Here is a 15,670-nt window from a genome sequence, read left to right as displayed (position 1 = left end):
AAAAATATTAACTATGCTGGAGTCCAGTTTTTATTAGTTAAGTTCAATCACTCAGTTGTGTCTGACTCTTTGTGACCCTATGGACTGCAGCACACCAGGCCTCCCTGTCCATCACCAACTCTCAGAGCTTACTCAAACTCATGTCCATCAAGTCAGTGATGCCATCCAACTATCTGTCGTCCCCTTCTCCTCCCACCCTCAATCTTTCCCAGCATTGAGGCCTTTTCCAATGAGTCAGTTCTTTGCATCAGGTGGTCAAAGTACTGGAATTTCAGTTTCAACATCAGTCCTTCCAATGAATATTCAGGACTGATTTCCTTCAGGATTGACTGGTTTGATCTTCTTGCACTCCAAGTGATTCTGAAGAGTCTTCTCCAGCCCCACAGTTCAAAAGCATTAATTCTTCAGTGCTCAGCTTTCTTTATAGTCCAACTCTTACATCCATACATGACATTCTTCCAGTTTTTATATTGTTTTGTCTATTTATCGGCTGTGCCATGCAGCATTGTACTTGTACTCAGTCATATCGGACACCCTGCAATCCCACAGACTACAGCCCTTCAGGCTCCTCTGTCCATGGAATTTTCCAGGTAAGAACACTGGAGCGAGTTGCCATTTCCTACTCAAGAGGATCATCCCAAGGCAAGGATTGAACCCATGTCTCTTGTGTTGGTGGGCGGATTCTTTACCGCTGTGCCAACTGGGAAGCCTCCTATCCCTTGGCATGAAGGATCTTGTTTCAAGGACAAGAGTGGAACCCATGACCTCAGCAGTAGAAGCATGGAGTCTGAACTGCTGAACCACCTGGGGAGTCCCCGTGGATAATTTTATACAACATTTTATAAAACAAAGTTTCCCTCGGCCTTTGATTGGAAAGGTCATCTTCATTAGATTTCTTAGGTCAGATTAACAAACAATAGTCTATAAATTGTTGCATGTTTAAAATTGTTTTTCTACAACTTGGATGATTTAAATCAGTTTGTCTGGAGATGACATGTATTCTTAATTAAGTTCATTTTTCATTTATCTTTTCTTTCCCCATTTTATTGTCCCTCCTACAGGCATATCACAACATGGCACAATGCAGAACAGCCAGTTTCTCCTTGAAAAATCATTGAACTAATTACCTTTATTTTATTTTTGTTGTACTGAATCATGTCCTGCGGGATGAATCTCTTATGTTGTTACATAAAAGCTTTTCATTATGCAAGAGTTATTATGGATGACTAAGATGAGGGTGAGCATTGTACAGCCTGTCTATCATTCTGCCTCTTGTATTTCAGTTTGTTTTTTTTATCCTTCTTCCTCTTCATTTCCCTACATTCTTTTATTTTAAAAATATATATTCCTGGGACTTCCCTGGTGGTCCAGTGGCTAAGAATCCACCCTCCCAATTTAGGGACCCCAGGTTCGGTCCTTGGGCAGGGAACTAAAATTCCACATTCAGCAACTAAAAAAGGTTCCATGTGCTGCAAATAAGACCTGGCACAGCCAAATAAATAAATAAAATGAAAATACATATGCAGTCCTTTTATTTCATCCTTACTGTTTCTTCCAAAACTTTTGGATTTAGAAATTTATCTCACCATGGTTCTTTTTGTTTATTTAAATGCCTAAAAGATATTTCTGTTTGATTAATAATTTGAGTTTTCCTATAAATACTTACTACAGAAATCAAGCAAAGGTACAATGTCTCATTAATCAATCAAAGGATAACTTAATTTAAAAAAATGCACAACATTGTAAATCAACTGTACTTCAATAAAAAATTTTTAAAGATAAATGTTAAAAAAGAAAAAAAGGGTGGTGAAGCCATTCACATGTTTTCATTTGATGCCTATATATCCTTCTGAGACCCAACATAGACCATCTTGTACTTTGTTGGCACATATGAAAAACATTTGTTTAATTTCTTTAGTGCATATTTACACATCCAGACACTGAAAATTTTACTGTGATTTCTTAATATGTTTTAGATCCAGGGAATATGGCAGTGAACAAAGAGAACAGTTAATCTCATAAAGAAAAGCAACACATATCAAGAAGGGAACCAAGTGAAGTCAATACTGAAAGCAGAGCATTTGAGAGACATAAACTATGTATTAGGTTCCCCTGAAAACTCCTATTTTTATAAAAAAGGAGCAGAGGAAAAAGCTCAAGAGTAAACTAGGGTCCTTCAGTAAGAACATTTATAAGGAAAGTAGACAGCATGTATTGCCACACCTCACATTGGTTCGGATTCATGAAGAATCTTCATATATACTTATTGGATAATAAAAAACAGGTAACAACCTCTCTTTTCACACTGCCATATATATCAATTGGTAAATCAGTATACTTTATATGGACACATTAAATCAATTATATATAACATGCTTTGTATGCTATGCATTATTTATAAAATTATGTTTATAATGCACATGCATATAATATGTATGTATATAATATATATCAATATGCATTCTTATTTTGAAATAATAACAGCCTTGTAGAAAGTTACAAATATAATACAGGGACATGTGCCATACCCTTCATCCAAGTTTCCCCAAGTGTTACATCTTGCATAATTAGAGTACAATATCAAATCCAAGGATTTGTCATTGTCTTTTTACTACATGCATAAGTTCATGTAATCACCACCACACTATATCAAGATTCAGAACCATTCCATCAGCACAAATTTTTCCTCATTATCTTTTTTACTAAGTTTTATTAGAGTACAGTTGATTTATTTTTTTATTATTATTATTAATTTTATTTTAATTTAAATTTTATTCTTTTACTTTACAATACTATATTGGTTTTGCCATACATTGACATGAATCCACCACAGGTGTACATGAGTTCCCAACCCTGAACCTCCCTCCCACCACCCTCCCCATACCATCTCTCTGAGTCATCCCAGTGCACCAGCCCCAAGCAGCCTGTATCCTGTATCGAACCTAGACTAGCGATTCATTTCTTACATGATAGGATACATGTTACAATGCCATTTTCCCAAATCATCCCACCCTCTGCCTCTCCCGCAGAGTCCAAAAGTCCGTTCTATACATCTGTGTCTCTTTTGCTGTCTCGCATATAGGGTTATCATTACCATCTTTCTAAATTCCATATATATGTGTTAGTATACTGTATTGGTGTTTTTCTTTCTGGCTTACTTCACTCTGTATGATCGCTCCAGTTTCATCCACCTCATTAGAACTGATTCAAAGGTATTCTTTTCGATGGCTGAGTAATACTCCATTGTGTATATGTACCACAGCTTTCTTATCCATTCATCTGCTGATGGACATCTAGGTTGCTTCCATGTCCTGGCTATTAAAAACAGTGCTGCAATGAACATTGGGGTACACGCGTCTCTTTCAATTCTGGTTTCCTCAGTGTGTATTCCCAGCAGTGGGATTGCTGGGTCATAAGGCAATTCTATTTGTAGTTTTTTAAGGAATCTCCACACTGTTCTCCATAGTGGCTGTACTAGTTTGCATTCCCACCAACAGTGTAAGAGGGTTCCCTTTTCTCCACACCCTTTCCAGCATTTATTCCTTGTAGACTTTTGGATCGCAGCCATTCTGACTGGTGTGAAATGGTACCTCATTGCGGTTTTGATTTGCATTTCTCTGATAATGAGTGATGTTGAGCATCTTTTCATGTGTTTGTTAGCCATCTGTATGTCTTCTTTGGAGAAATGTCTATTTAGTTCTTTGGCCCATTTTTTGATTGGGTCATTTATTTTTAGTGCTATGTTAGTTTCAGGTGTACAGCAAAGTGAATCAGTTATATGTATATCTACTCTTTCCTAGATTCGTTTCTCATTTAGGCTATTACAGAGTATTGAATATAGTTCCCTGTGCTATACAGCAGGCCCTTATTAGTTATCCATTTTATATATAGCAGTACGTATATGTCAATCCCAATCTCCTAATTCATCCCGACTCCCTTTCCCCAGTTTGGTAACCATAGGATTGTTTTCTACATCTGTGACTCTCTCATGTTACCTTTTTATCCTTATATACACACCTCTCCCCCAAAATTTCATAAATCTTGGCCATCACTAATTCCTTTGTCAGCTCTATAATATTTTTTTTAGAGAATGCTATATAAATATACTTAAGTAGTGTGTGGCCATTTTGAGATTGACCTTTTTCACTCAACACAATGCCCTTGAGATCCTTTCAAGTTGGTAATTCAATCAATTTTATTTCTAAGTGAAATTCCAGAGTATCACAGATGTTTAACCATTAATTTATGAGTTGTTTCCAGTTTTGATCACTCCAAATAGGGCTTCTATGAACAACCATGTGTAGGTTTTTATGTGGACATAAGATTTCATTTTGCTGAGATAATTGCCCAGTGAGTCTGAGTGAATGTTGCTCAGTCATGTCCGACTCTTTGCGACCTCATGGACTGTAGCCTGCCATGCACCACTGTCCATGGAATTCTCTTGATTGGAATACTGGAATGGGTAGCCATTCTCTTCTCCAGGGATATTCCCAACCCAGAGATTGAACCAAGGTATCCCACGTTGCAGGCAGACTCTTTCCCATCTGAACCACAAGCGAAGCCCAAATAATTGCTGGGTCATTTGTTAGGTGTAAGTTTAACCTATTTTTTAAGGGAAGGTCAAACTATTTTCCAGAATGGTAGTATTATTTCACATTCCCATCAGCAATGTATAAGAGATCCAGTTTCTCTGTATCCTTGCCAGCATTTGATATTTAGTCACTGTTGCTAATTTAGCTGTTCTATGAAGTGTGTGGTGATATTCCATTGTGGTATAAAATTACCATTCTCTTTGGCCACCTCATGCAAAGAGTTGACTCATTGGAAAAGACTCTGATGCTGGGAGGGATTGGAGGCAGGAAGAGAAGGGGATGACAGAGGATGAGATGGCTGGATGGCATCACTGACTCAGTGGACATGAGTCTGATGAACTCCGGGAGTTGGTGATGGACAGGGAGGCCTGGTGTGCTGTGATTCATGGGGTCGCAAAGAGTCAGACCCAACTGAGCGACTGAACTGAACTGAATGGTTAGTGATGTTAAACATGTTTTCTTTTGTTTATTTACCATCTAAAAATTCTCTTCAATAAAATGTCCCTTCATGGCTTTTCCCATTTCCAGTTGGATTAGGTTTGTAATTTTGATAAATTTAGATTCTGTTTTTTAATTACTAGATTATGGTTTTGGTGTCATATCAATGAACTCCTCACCAAGTTCTAAACCTTAAATGGATTAAGTTTTTAATTTTGATAAAATCAGATGTCTATTTTTTCATTGATGGATTGTGGATTCTATGTCATGTCTAGGAACTCTTCAACAAGCCCCAAGTCCAGAATATTTCTCTATGTTATCTTATCGCTTAACTTTTATACTTCTATAGTTTTATACTTAAATCTATCATTCATTCCACGCTTTTTGTGTAAGTTTTGAAGTTTAAGCTGAAGTATAATTCTTTAGTATGAGTATAGATTGCTCCAGCACAATTTGTTAAAGTGTTTTCACCTTTGTCAAAAATCAGTTGGTTGTAAATGTATGGAACTGTTTCTGAATTCTCTATTCTGCACAATAGATCTGTCTGTCTATCCTGAGTCCCATCCTGACTACTGAAGCTATGCAATAAATCTTAAATAACTCTGTTAATCTACTTTACCAGAATATTGGCTATTGTAGTTCCTTTGACTTTCCATAGAAATTTTAGAATAAACTGTAATTAACCTCCAATTAAAATAAATAAATTTATATTTAAAAAATTAAAAAAAACAAGTTTGCTCACATTTTGATAGGATAAACTTGTATAATAATTTTCAAAGAATTGACATCTGAACTTTGTTGAATCCCTTCAATCCATGGTATGTCTCACCATTTATTTAGGTTCTTTTTGAGGCATAATGTATTTCATCTTTCAGATAGTCTTTTGTTTCCTTCATTCATCTTTTATAGTTTTTAGTTTACCTGCATGTGTTTTGTTAGATTTAAACCTCTGGGTTTCTTTTTTTCTTTTTTTTTTTTTCTTTTGAGTTGTAAATGGTATTGCATTTTTATTTTTGGATTCTGCAAGTTTATTGCTAGTATAGAAATGCAATTAATTTTAGGGTGTTGATTTTATATCTTGGGGTTTTGGTGGACTCAATTATCAATACTTGAGATTTCTTTCTTCAAAATACATTCCTGATCACCGGGGTGCAAGATGGCTCCAGGGGCAGTGCTCCCCCTGCGCCCTCAGTGCTCTGAGGCAAGCACTGGGCCCCAGCCCCCAGCCCCTCTGGCTCAGCCTTGGCACTGGCCCCACGGAACACTGTGAGCCTGCTAGAGACCCCAGAGCTGGGCGTCGCCGAGTCTAGCAGACCGTGAGCCCCACTGTTGCTCCGTGCACCGCGCCCCGGAGCTGCCGTCCTGGCTCCTGCTGCCGCTGCTGATGTTGCTGCTCTTGCCTGCAGCGAGTGAAGGTCTTGACCACTCTGTTGAAATGGCATTTGCTGTGGAGCCAAGCAGTGATGTTGCAGTCCCCAGGCAGCCTGTTTTTAATGCTGGGCTGCGAGGTGGAGGGGACTCCTCCAGTGCTAATCACCTGGAAGAAGGATGAGGTGGAGCTGCTGGACAGTCCCCACTCCCCTGTGCTGGACAATAGGTCCTTGATGATCTTCCACTTCCTGCTGGATGGAGGAGGCAGCCCTTCAGATAAGGAGAACTATACTTGGGTGGCTAAGAACCACTTTGGGCTGGTGGTCAGTCGGAAGGCTTGAATCCAGGCTGCAACCATGTCAGACTTCCAAGTGTATCCCTAGGCCACTGGGAATGAGGAGGACGGTGTGTTCTGCTTCCAGTGCCAAATCCATGTGCTCCCCAAACCCCTCATCACTTGGGAGAAGAACAAGGTCCTCAGTGACATGGACGAGGAGAGGTACACACTGCAGCCCAAGAGGGTGCTTCAGATAACCGGCCTTTGATCCAAGGACAGCGGAGTCTTCACCGTGACAAGCTTGGGCTCTGGGGCCGCAAGGAGCCTACAGTCCTTGTGGGGCCTGAGAACCTCACCCTGACTGTGCACCAGACTGCCGTGCTTGAGTGTGTTACCGCGCCCATTGTGTCCTGGAGTCCCCTGCATGAACACCCCATCGAGGAAGAGGGCACCCAGGTGCCAGGCATGGGGAACTTCATCATCTCAGAGGTGACTGTCCAGTGCTCAGGCGTCTTTATGTCTATGCTGCCAAAAGGCCTGGCACCTGGGTGAGGAGAAGGGCCCAGAGCCGGCTGGTGGTGCAAGGCCCAGCAGAGTTTGTCCAGCACCCTCAGTCCATCTCCAGACTGGCTGGGACTACAGCCATGTTCACCTGCCAAGCCCAGGGTGAGCTGCCCCCTCATGTGATGTGGTTGAAGAATGGACAGGTGCTGGAGCCCAGAGGCCCTGACCATTTCTGGAATCGCCTGGAAGATGAGGCCATTTACCAGTGTGTGGCTGAGAACAGTGTCAGCTTCTCATAGAACAGTGTCAGCTTCTCAAACTGACTCTGCTATGGGTTGAGGGGCTGCAGGCCCCTGTTGTCCACTGAAGTCCACGTGTCCTGGACCTAGCCCCTGGTGAAGACCAAGGAGATTGTGGGTCTATACATCAGGAAGGCTGCCGACTCCCTAGAGCTGGAGCATCAGGAAGTCATCAGCAAGAGCACCTTCTAGCACCTGGTGAGCCACCTGGAGCCTTCCACTGCCTACAGTTTCTACATCAAAGTCTACACACCTTGGAGTGGAGGGGGGCGGGTGCAGTTCAGCCTTCACTCCCACCCTGGCCAGTACTCTAGGCGAACTGCGACTCCCTCCTCAAATGTCAGTGAGGGTCCTGGGCAGCTCCACGCTGTAGCTACTGTGGGAGCCCTGGAACCCACTGGCCTAGCAAGAGGGTGGCTTCAAGGTGTTTTTACCACCCAGCAAGCAAAGCCCCCTTCACAGGTCCCATCCTGCTGCCTGGAACTGTCTCCTCTTATCTCCTAAGCCAGCTTGACCCCACTGCAGTATACCATGTGAAGCTGCTTGCCTACAGCCAGCATGGGGATGGCAATGCCACAGTCTGCTTTGTGTCTTTGAGGGGAGCATCTAAAAGGGCACCCCTGAGCCCACTATGTGACTGTCGGAAAGAGGAGGCCACAACTAGACATCCACCATGGGCATTGTCATCGGCATCCACATTGAGGTCACCTGCATCATCTTTTGTGTCCTCTTCCTTTTATTTGGCCAAAGGGGCAGGGTCCTCTTGAGTAAGGGTGTGGAAAACCACCTCTCCCCAACTTAGGGCCCCTGGAGCCAGAGGAACCCTGGTGTCCCAGCGCTGAATGGGGTGGGACAGGGAGAGAGGGGCCAGCTGGTTCAAGGCAGGAAACGTGTGGACACGAAGGAACTGGAACAGCTGTTCCCCAAGGCCCTGCCCCTGTGTGAGGAGACCCAGCTCTCCATGCTGCTGCTTCAGGGGTTCCACCTTCTGGAGGAGATGACACCAGAGCCAAGGCCCCCGCTTCCCTGTCACTCTAGGGGACATAGGCCCTGGCCTCCTGAGTGGGGGACTGGTTGTCCAACGAGCTCCCTCAGGACAGTAGCCAGTGTCCGGCAGGTTCTGGAGGGAGCAACCCCGCATTCTCAGGTTAAAGGCAAGATTTCTCCTTTTATGTGGAATTCACCTAGGGGCTTCTCTGCATTTCTGTCCTGACTGACCCTCTATTGTCAAGACCTAAAGGAGCCTCAGCAAGAAACCCCTCCAAGGACCCAGAGTGGTTCCTGCAGGAGCCCCCACCTTGGGCCAAGACCCCCCTTCACCTCTGCTTGTACTCACATGACTTGGAACTGAACTAATGTTTTCCTTTAAAAAAAAAGAACAAACATAAAATCAAAAAAAAAAAAAAAAGAGAGAGAGAGAGAGGAAGGTGAATTAGACAAAAATAATGCCCCTGGTGTGGCTGGGTGCCTGACACTGTCACTCTCCACGACTTTATTTTCTCAGGATGGAGTTTTGCTGTTTTGGTTTCCAGTGCTTACCTCAGCTGGAATGTATGTCCTTGGGGGAGCAGGGCCATGGCCTCAGCACCCTGCTCCACAGAACCCTGAATGCATGCATTCCTGCTTTAAGCCCCTTTAGGGGCACCTCTTCTTTCCTCACATTGTAGTCCAGAGTTAAAAAACAAAAACAAAAACATGTCCCAATTTCCAGGTGTTAAAGAAAACGTCTACCTTGAGGTTCACTGGTTCTTGGTCGGCCTGTGTTGTATCACTGGACCTTCCTTCCTGGCTCCTCTCTAAAAATAAGAGGAAAATTTGTTCCTGAAAGTATAAGTTGTTGCTCTAGACTTGAAACTTCTCAGCATGCTACCAGGGCTCCATCTCATCTGCCCGTCCACTCCCATTTTGACCCTCTCAGCCAACTCATCCTTTACTGGGACCCCCAGGACCTTCTCTGAACCTAGGCCTTGGAAGGGAGGGCCATCACCCCACAGCCCGCCTGCCCCCTGTCTTGCCCGCAGAGCTACTGGAGCAGACTGGCCCCTGAAATGTACTGTGTGTGTCGGTTGTGTGCGTGTGGGTGTGTGTGTGTGGGAGGGGGTGCCAGCTCTCTGTTCCCTGGGACACTGCCAGCTTGACTCACCCCCTGGGCAGTGGAGCAAGCACTATCAGCAGTTATGGCTGGTAACTATTTTTCTACAAGGTGTGTTTAAGGATTTGTGTTCTTGTGACTTCTTATTTCTCTTTTCCATTGTGTTGCTTTTTGAAAGACTTAGAGATGAGGAAAAACTAAATGGAAACAAATATGTATTTTTGGTTACACTCAAACATACTTTTAAATAGAAGAAACAAAACTTTTTTTAAGAAAAAAATGTATATTCCTTAAGTATAGATTAGATCATAAAATCCCTGACTCCCAACCCTCTAGGAACGCCTGTCCCAAACTTTAGTGAATTTGCTGAAGAAGGTACTCTTGGTGGCATTTTCGTGAAAGGTTGCAGTCTTGTACCTGTGGACTTGGGGAAGGGCATCGTCCCTTCTCCCCAATGCTGGGCCTGAGACCCAGGCACCTCAACCCTCCCAGGCAGTGCCCCTGGTCCCTGCAGTGTCGTCTCCACACCCCTTTCCTCCTGGAACCCCCTCCCCCTAAGAAGCTTGGATCTGTGGGAGGGGATATGGGGGCCACCTGCCCCATTTTGGGTTTTGTCATACTCATTTTGACTGAATAAAAGCCTTGTAGCCAAAGTGGAAAAAAATAAAAAATAAAAAAACACATTCCTCAGAGCTGTTTATATGTAGACCAAATTCCTTCCTAGGCAGCCGCTTATACCAACCTGGCTAGGAAGGACAGAGATGTACTTTTATTGTTCTACACGTGGCCTCCACTGACACCATGGAGAAGGTAGCACTGTTCTCAGTAAGCCTTAGTAGAAATGGAACTCTCCGTAAGAGCCCCTCTGCCATCCCTCCAAGCAGGCAGGAAAGAGGCTTTTTGTTACTCATAGGCAGGAGAGACGTATAGATGTCCTTTACGTTGTCAACTTAGTGTGAACAGAGCAGCGAGCTTGTTAAGACACTCCAAGATCTTTGGTGAGGAGAGTGCTGGCTCCTGACCATGCCTTCTCTGACATCACCCTGACCAGGAGTTTGGGACACCTTATGAAATTTTGGTTTTCCACTCAGTTTTTGCTGATGGAATTGAGAGTGGGGTCCTTCCTTTTTTTTTTTTTTTTTTTTTCAATGTGCTGTTTTACTGGAGTAGAGTGGTTATTTCCAAAACTTTTTGCTCTGCATGTCTATCCTTTCTTGGCCTTTTAACAGAGAAAGCATGCTTTTCTTGTTTATTTTTTATTTATTTTTCTTAAATCTGTGTCCATTGACATTTCTGTGTGGTTGGCTTCACAGTCTGGTATATACAAGACAAAGAGAAAACCGAAAGGATTTATACCTTATATCATCCCTTTGTTACCATATTCCTAGACAGGCTATCTACTTTTCTTCACCACTCAGCATATTTCTATGTTTGTTTTATATTTAATAATCAGGATTTTAAGTTGCATTCATCAGGAGAAATAGGAAAATATGTCTAATACAGCTCACCAGAAGTCTGTAATATATTTTTAATCAAACTGCTTATAGAAAGAGAGGCCCACAAAACACTTGCTTGGAGCCCTGAACTACTGAGGGGTGGCCCTGTACAGAACTGTGCAACATTGCTGTTACCTAGCAGCCAGATGGCTTGGTAAAAAGCATATTTTTAGCAAAGCATAATGTCACCCCAATTAGAACTGGGGCTGTCTTAGTAAGCACAAAGAGAAAATGGGTATTTAATAGGCAGCCTGCTGCGTCTGCTTCAAACTCCTATAGTTTAACAACTTACTTTAAAATCATGAGTGTTATAGAAGGCCCAATGTGCTTTAGGTCGAAATTACATATATATGTATATGTATACACATATGTGTATACATATACATAATTTATATATGCACATTTTAAAAATATATACATATTTGTGACAAAATACACATATATAAAATATGTTTATGCCATGCTGCCATGCAGAAGTCAAACCAAAATATTGGAAAAGTCCAAGAGACCCGATGTATGTCTTAGAGCAGCAAAGATGAAGTGATGGCCTCAATCCAGAGTCCAGGTGACCTACTTGGAGAGATGCATGGTTACCTGAGCAAAGTTTACTCAAGTAAAGCCCTTGGACTTTGGAGTCTCAGAAATCCTTTCTTCACTCAGGTATAAAAAAGTCATAAAGGAAGCAGAGAATGTCATTCTGAGCTTAGCAAACTATAGGAAAAATGAAAGGAATGGTAGAAATATTGGAAAATTGTAAGACATTTGATAAATAGTTTAGTTTGTATGCAGATCAATGAATATTTCTGACACCCTAAGGAAGTTCTGGAAATTCACCAAGATTTTTGGAAGGATGATAATAATAAATAAAAAATTTAATTAGCTGATGGATCTTAGAAGGAACTCTTTAATTAAGTGATGCTATTAATTAGGTATTGAATGACTACTCTATATACATTTTATTAATACATCAAAATACTTTCCAATATTATGTTTTCCCTAACTGTGTTATTAAAATTCTAAATAGACATAATATAAAGTAATGGAAAATATTTTGAAAACTAAGTTGAAAAGCAAATCTCCGTTTTGTTACTGTACCCCAACTCTCTTCCAGGATAAATACTGTTTGTGGTTTTTCTCTACATATCATTACAATAATAATCATATATATGTGCATGAGTGTATTTAATTTTACTCAAATGGCAGCATAATCACATACAATCATTTGTATCTCTGCATCTTCATAATAAAATACCTTAGAGATTTTTCTTATCCCAACATTGATGAGATCTCATTTTTTTTAACATTTTACATAATCTTTTTTCATACTGATGGAAAACTTCATGTAGATAGTGTGAGATAACATACATAGGAAAATGGCCTTTTGCTTCCATCTCCAAGTTCAGTTGTATTTGTTATATTAAAGCTTTTACAATTATTGTGTTGTAATTCAATAACTTGATTATAATGTGGTTACATAGCTTTTCACTAGTATGTTTTTCTACTGTTTCTTCAGACTTGGTATGTGTTTTCATTATGGTTCATTTCCCTAGTATCTGATATAATACTGGCATATAATAATGACATCAACAGTCATTTACTGAGCATCAAGCACTAGAAGCATGGTGAAGTACTTTGTAAATGCTTGCTTATATAACCTGCCAAATAAATTTAACAAAGAGTAAAGTTATTATTCCATTTTTAGAGATGATGAAATCAAGGTTTACAGAGGTCAAATCACTCTTTTATAGGTATAGCATTTATGCTTGTTGTCCATCATTCCTTTGAAAGTTTAAATCCTAAACGCCAATCTCTGTAATTCCACTGTATGTATTTTTTGCATCATTTAAAAAACAAATTAATAAAATATTTAAGAGCCAGAATCCATATGTGTCAAATCATGAAAACTCCATTTAAGCATGTCCTTTTGTTTCTCATGTGTATTTTTTAGTAAAGATAATTTTTTTTAATGACTAAGTATGCAGTACACATCATAGCAGTAAAATTTACTCAGAAAGGTCAAGGAGAAACATTTTCTATAGATTCACATGATATCCAGTTTATCTGGTCCCTAGCAATTCACAGATGCAAATTTATCCTCACACAGTACATTTCAATTTAAATACTATGTTTTTCATTAAATTTACATAAAACTTGTATATCTTGTTTACTGAATAAATCCAAAGTCTTATATGAAATCAATATGTCATGTGCTCTATTTTACACATAACATGAGTAGTTTTTCATTTTGTCATAACTCTTTTTATCATCCTGGGAAACATACATGGAATTATGTTTCTTTCAGCCAAGTATACCCTCTTTAGTCTGTGTCTTCTGCTAAGCAACTGGATAAGAAGCAAAAAATCAACTACCTGAGGACCCTTACAAGTAATCTATAGATAAAAGTAAAAAATATGAGAACAAGCTGTATGTGGGTTGGATTCTCAATTTTCTGTTTCTTTTGTGCTTTACTTTGAAGGAACTCCCCAGTCATGAGGCTGTGTAGCAGTGAGTATGCTGTCGGCTAAATCTCCAATTGAAATCCCATCTTTCTAGCCACAGGAATAAGGAAAAACAGACCACATGTTCCAAAGAGGGCAGGGGGTATCCATATTTTATTTTTATCTTTCCTCGTGCCATTTCCGACTGTGAAACTCAAATAGGGAGTTCCATGACTTGGGTGGGAGTGCTTCTGTCAATATATAACTATTATTTTTATAATATTTATGTGCATATTTTTTCAGATATGCACATGTGCATGTGTGTTTAAGTCTCTTTAGTCATGTCCAGCTCTTTGCAACCCTTTGGACAGTAGCTCACCAGTCTCCTCCGTCCATCAGATTCTATAGGCAAGAATACTGGAGTGGATTGCCATGCTCTCGTTTAGGCGATCTTCCTGACCCAAGGATTGAACCTGAGTCTTCTGCGGCTCCTGCACTGCAAGCAGATTCTTTACCACTGAGCCACTGGGGAAGTCTCTAAATATACGTATAAATATTTAGTTCTCAAACTATTATATCTAGCATCCGGTCCCATCACTTCATGGGAAATAGATGGGGAAACAGTGGAAACAGTGTCAGACTTTATTTTTGGGGGCTCCAAAATCACTGCAGATGGTGATTGCAGCCATGAAATTAAAAGATGCTTACTCCTTGTAAGAAAAGTTATGACCAACCTAGATAGCATATTCTAAAACAGAAATATTACTTTGCCCACTAAGGTCCATTTAGTCAAGGCTATGGTTTTTCCAGTAGTCATGTATAGATGTGAGAGTTGGACTGTGAAGAAGGCTGAGTGCCAAAGAATTGATGCTTTTGAACTGTGGTGTTGGAGAAGAGTCTTGAGAGTCCCTTGGACTGCAAGGAGATCCAACCAGTCCATTCTGAAGGAGATCAGCCCTGGGATTTCTTTGGAAGGAATGATGCTAAAGCTGAAACTCCAGTACTTTTGCCACCTCATGCGAAGACTTGACTCATTGGAAAAGACTCTGATGCTGGGAGGGATTGGGGGCAGGAGGAGAAGGGGACGACAGAGGATGAGATGGCTGGATGGCATCACTGACTTGATGGATGTGAGTGTGAGTGAACTCCGGGAGTTGGTGATGGACAGGGAAGCCTGGCGTGCTGCAATTCATGGGCCCGCAAAGAGTTGGACACGACTGAGAGACTGAACTGAGCTGAACTGAACTGAAAATAAAAACCTGCTGTCAATGTGGTAATTTTTATTTTTAATATTTATGTGTATATTTAAAGTGAAAGTGAAGTCACTCAGTCGTGTCCAGCTCTTTGCGACCTGTGGACTGTAGCCCACTAGGCTCCTCAGTCCATGGGATTCTCCAGGCAAGAATACTGGAGTGGGTTACCATTTCCTTCTCCAAGGGATCTTCCCGACTCAGGGAGAGAACCCAGGTCTCCCACTTTGCAGGCAAATGCTTTAACCTCTGAGCCACCAATATACACATAAAATATATTTAATATTTATGTGTATATTCAAATTTTTTATTTGTAAATATATGCATAAATATGGAAAATAAAAATTACCACACTGACAGTAGGTTTAAGTGTATATAGATATATTTGACAACTATAAAATGAAGGAGAGTGATAATAGTAAGGAGTCTTACATGTTTTTAAGACATCTAAATTTCATGTGAAGTATTAAAATATTAAGCCAATTAGATTGCAAAAGGCTAGACATATGTATGTTGTAATCCTTAAAGCAAAGAATGAAGCAGTAATACAAAGAAATATCACTAGAAGCTTAGTATATAAATTAAAATGCTAAAACTTATTTATAAAATGAAAAATAATAAAGTGGCAATGAACAGGCAAAAAAAAAACATAAAGAGAAAATGAGTAATAAAATGTAAGATCTAAAGAAACTGATATAAATAACTGCATAGAAAGTAAATGATCTAAATAGATATTTAAAGATAGATTTTACCTGACTGTTTAAAAAATAAAAAAGACTCAACCAAAAGCTGTATAAAAGAAACTCAGCTGTAATATAAAGTCACGTAAATGCAAAAGTCAAAGAAAATGTAAAACTATATACCATGCAAACAATAATCAAAAGAGGTCTGGAATAACTATATTAATATGATA

General features: G+C 40.4%; 1 pseudogene; it reads left to right on the top strand.

Annotated features, from left to right (window-relative positions):
• LOC102180354 overlaps window positions 1-10,040 on the top strand; it is a 70,133-nt pseudogene extending 60,093 nt beyond the window's left edge.

Source organism: Capra hircus, chromosome 2, assembly GCF_001704415.2.
Source record: "Capra hircus breed San Clemente chromosome 2, ASM170441v1, whole genome shotgun sequence".
NCBI classification, from domain to species: Eukaryota; Metazoa; Chordata; class Mammalia; order Artiodactyla; family Bovidae; genus Capra; species Capra hircus.
Note: the sequence above shows the minus strand (reverse complement) of the source record. Positions and strands in the feature narration are given on the sequence as shown.